Source organism: Pantherophis guttatus, chromosome 2 (assembly GCF_059756535.1).
Source record: "Pantherophis guttatus breed Tessera chromosome 2, ASM5975653v1, whole genome shotgun sequence".
NCBI lineage: Eukaryota > Metazoa > Chordata > Lepidosauria > Squamata > Colubridae > Pantherophis > Pantherophis guttatus.
In genome coordinates this window covers 282,836,071-282,840,801 of record NC_142064.1, presented here as the reverse complement: position 1 = coordinate 282,840,801, position 4,731 = coordinate 282,836,071, and the positions used below count along the sequence as shown (strand labels likewise).

The 4,731-nt window shown below is 46.2% G+C and overlaps 1 pseudogene; it reads right to left on the bottom strand.

The window, feature by feature from the left end:
- Positions 1 to 1,147: 1,147 nt before the first annotated feature.
- On the bottom strand, positions 1,148 to 3,715 carry LOC148116046 (SCAN domain-containing protein 3 pseudogene; annotated as a pseudogene).
- Positions 3,716 to 4,731: the final 1,016 nt, after the last annotated feature.

Here is a 4,731-nt window from a genome sequence, read left to right as displayed (position 1 = left end):
CCTTTGGTGCTCAGGTAGGCAGGCACAAAGGACACCCAGACACTGCAGAAGACCAGCATGCTGAAGGAGATCAGCTTGGCTTCGTTGAAGGCCCCAGGGAGATTCCTGGCCAGAAAAGCCACCGTGAAGCAGACAGCAGACAGGAAGCCCATGTACCCAAGGGCAACATAAAACATGGCAACAGAACCCTCATTGCATTGTAGGATGATTTCTCTAAGTTGGGAGTTCATGTCAGAGTCAGGGAATGGGGGGAAAGTGCTCAACCAGATGCTGCAGATGACAACTTGAAGGCCAGAACAAGAAAGGACAATGGAGTTGGCCAAGCTCTTCCCCAACCATCTCTGCACTTTACTCCCTGGTCTTGTGGCCAAGAAGGCTAACACCACTGTGATGGTTTTGGCCAAGATTGAAGAAATGGCAAGTGAGAAGACAATGCTGAAGGCTGTTTGTCTGAGGAGGCAGATCACCTTCCTTGGCCGGCCAATGAACAGGAAGGAAGTCAAGATGGAAAGCAGGAGGGAGACCAGGAGCATGTAGGAGAGGTCCCGGTTGTTGGCTTTGACAATTGGCGTTTCCATGAATTTAATGAAGATCCCCAAGCCAAAGCCTGTGGTTAAAGAGAGGAACAAGGCAATGGAACTCAGGATGATCCCCAGATTTTCCTTATAAGAAAGATAACTTTTAATCTTGGGGATACAGTGAACTCGACAGGTGTTTGGATGTTGATCTTCTGGACATTTGGTACATTTGTCTGCATCTGAAAAAGAGCAAGAGTAGAGTCTCCCTTTAACATGTCATTTAATAAACTGCATTGTTTGGGTAAACTTGTTTTTGGTGTGAATGATTGTGTGTAAGTGAAGTCAATATATTTCTTCATTTCCCTCCAGCTAGAACATCTTAATCTTCTTTGTTTTTTACTGTTACCATTTTATCAGTGAACTAGTTGAGAGAGAAGAAGGGAAGAAGAAAGGAAGGAAGGAAGGTAGTTCCACCATTTTATCTTTTCACTGCTAAATCTCTTGAAAATTGGAGCCCAGCCTTTTGTCAATGCTTTAAGGCAGTGGTCCCCAACCTTTTTATCGCCGCGGACCAATCAGCCTTTGATAATTTTACCATGGCCCGCTGAGCGCGCGCAGGGGTGGGGGGCGTTGTTCGCGACGACACATTGATTGTTTATATATCAGATTGTTTTGATTAAACAACTTTTATTTTATTGTATTTAAACATGCCTTACAAAATAAAATACAATTACATAAATATAAAGTGCTTTAACATTTTAACAGTTAAACTTTAACTAAGCGCTCTAGTTACTAGAATCTAGTGAATCAATGAGAACCCTGAGCTTATTTTTCTGCAACGAGACGGTTCCATCTGGGGGTAATAGGAGACAATGACACCCGAAGTGTCTTGCTTATGTCCAGTTTATTTCGTTGTTTTATTTTGGTTGCTGTCACTGCAGAAAACCCCGCTTCACACAGATAGGATGTTGGAAAAGGCAAAAGGGACTTAAGAGCTGTAGTGGCAATCTCAGGATATTCCGCCATGACTTTAATCCAGAACACCGGCAGAGTTGTTGTCTCAAATACAGTTTTAAGGCCGCCGTCATTTGCAATCTCCAGCAGTTGATCTTCTTCTTGTACAGACATGCTACATTCGTCTGGTTTGTTGACAAATGGGTCGCGGATCCATTCCTTACCAGTTCGTGGGTCTTTTGTGGTTGGGAAGTAGCACTCAAACTCTTCTAAAAGCAAAGACAGGTGATCGTGCACCAACTGGGAGAATGAACGCTCAGGCTCAGTCTCTCCTAAAATCCCCACTAATGTCTGAAACATGTCCAAAATGCCTCTGTTCACACGCCGTCCCCACAACTCCAGTTTGGCTTTAAATGCAGCTACTTTGTCAGCCAACTTGAAAACAGTTGTCATTTTCCCCTGAAGGGACAGATTGAGTTCATTGAGCAGGCTAAATATGTCACACAGGTAAGCCAGTTTTGCAAGCCATACCTTGTCACTGAAATGTGCTGCCAGTGGTGACTTCTTTTCTGAGAGAAATCTTTGCAATGGCTCTCTTAATTCAAACACCCTGGATAGTGATTTTCCTCTGGATAACCATCTTATTTCTGTGTATAAGAGAAGGCATCTGTGCTCTGTGTCCATCTCCTCACAAAGCTGCTCAAATAGACGCGAGTTAAAGGCGTTTGCTTTGATGTGGTTAATAACTTTAACCACATCATTCAATACACTGTTAAATTCTGGTGACATTTTTCGGCTTGCCAGCATTTCCCTGTGAATGATACAATGTGTAGATTCGCACTCAGGTGCAACCTCCTTAATCCGAGCGGTTAAACCAGACAGCCGTCCGGTCATGGCAGCAGCTCCGTCTGTGCATATGCCGACACAAAAGGACCATTTTAGTTGTCCTGATATATAACCATCCAGTGACTTGAACAGTTCTGCTCCTGTGGTGTTGGTTGGCAAAGATAGTGCACATAATAAATCCTCATGCACATCCTCCTGATAAAGATATCGCACATAAACAAGTAGTATTGCCTTGTTGTCGATATCTGTAGATTCATCAACCTGTAGTGCGTACCACGGTGAAGTATTAATCCTCTCCAACAATTGTGTCTCAATGTCTTCAGCTATTTCATCAATGCGCCTAGTCACGGTGCTAGCCGACAAAGGCACATTTGCTACCTTTTTTACAGCAGCCTCTCCTAAAAGTTCACGACAAATGTCTTTAGTGGAGGGCAAGATCAATTCTTCACCGATAGTGAATGGCTTTTTAGCCTTAGCAATACGGTTAGCCACCAAATATGATGCTCTCAGAGCATTCTCCTTTATTGCTGTGGTGGCCCTCAGAAATATCTTCTGTCCTTTGTGTTCCCTTTTTTTTCTTTCAAAATACTGCAGAGGTTTGTCTTTTAATCCAGGGTGCTTGGCATTCAAGTGGCGAAGCAGTTTTGAGGGTTTCATTGCCTCATTAGAGAGCCGCTCACCACAAACTATGCAGAGCGGGGTTGGCGCGTGGGAATCACCTATCCCGATAAATCCATATTTCAAGTAGGACTCATTGTATTGTCTGTTAAAAGTTTTATGTTTCTTTGATGCTGAAGGCTCTTCTTCTGTCTCTTCACTGGGCCTTTTCTTTTTCCCAAGGAAACTTTCTGACGACATCTGTTTCGTACTCATCTTTGCTAATTTGTGGGTTAAATTTGAGCAAAAACAATATACACCTACACCAACTACTGTAAAAATGAGAAAGTACCAGTGAAAAGCGAGAAGAGCTAGCACCTGGGTACACGTTATGAATTATTAATGCACTTATGCACTTTATATGTTTGGACACTGGTAGAATTAATATAAATTATATGTAATTTCACTGTATAATGTTAGAGATAATTTGGGGCCTCTAGCCATGGCTCACACTTGGAGAGTACCAAAACCTGCTATAGTGTGCTGTTCGTATTTCCCCCCCCCCCCATCTATCTATGTCAGTGTTTCCCAACCATTGTGCCTCCAGCTTTTTCCAAACTACAACTTCCAGCATGCCTGGAGGGCCAGAGGCTGTCTGGGTATGCTGGGAGTTGTAGTTTTGCAACAGCTGGAGGCACCCTGCTTGGGAAAAATGGAGCTATGCTTGTCCTCTCTTTCTGCCTATCTATGCATCTATCTATATCAGTGTTTCCCAACCAGGGTGCCTCCAGCTGTTGCAAAACTACAACTCCCAGCATACCCAGACAGCCTCTGGCCCTCCAGGCATGCTGGAAGTTGTAGTTTGGAAACAGCTGGAGGCACCCTGGTTGGGAAACACTTGGACCTCCTCAGTCAATTACCAGGACCCCCCCCCCAAAAAAAAAACATCGGGGTCCTTCTCATCGACTCCCGAACCCCCCCACACCCGCCTCCCCTTCTTCATCCCACGGTCCCCTCACATATACCCCCGGCAGGTTCACTCACCCTTTCTAGCAGGCCTGTGCGGGATGGTAGATCACTGCAGGACCTTATCTGTCGCCGCAGCGCTCTGTAGAGGCGGAGGAACACCGGGGAGACGTCTTCTGAGCGAGGCGTTTTCTGTAGAGCCGCAGGGAGACTGGGGAGACGTCTGCAGGGTCGCAGGTACACGTCAGCTTTGGGCCACACGTGCGTACCTGCGCGGGGCTCTCTTCCCTGGAGCCTTTGCGCACGGCCCAGGAGCCTTTGCGCTGCAGCGATCATGTCCCCCGGCCACTGCAGCGGTCATGTCCCCCGGCCGCTGCAGCGATCATGGCCCCCAGCCGCTGCAGCGATCATGGCCCCCGGCCGCTGCGTGGCCCGGTGCCAGGTACTCCACGGCCCGGCACCGGTCCGCGGACCGGGGGTTGGGGACCACTGCTTTAAGGCACCAATGAGGTTCAGCCAATAGAGGAATGAGGTACATGTGAAGGATTGCTTAATGTTGCTTATGTTAGCTGAAAATGAAAAACACTGATTTTGCCATGGAGAAAATAAAGTCAGGTGGAGTGGCCCTTGAACATGAGTTGGATATGGAGTGAGGACATCAAAATGCATTCCTCATTTTTTTTATTATCAGAAAGAGGAACATCTTCCAATAAGATCAAGAAGGAAGTTTGGCTCAATCTCAACTCATGATTCCTCTCCTCTCTTCCCCTCCCCTCCCCTCCCCTCCCCTCCTGTTCATGGACCATGACTTTGAAAATTGTTTTAAGAGATGCCACCAGCAGAAATTCTG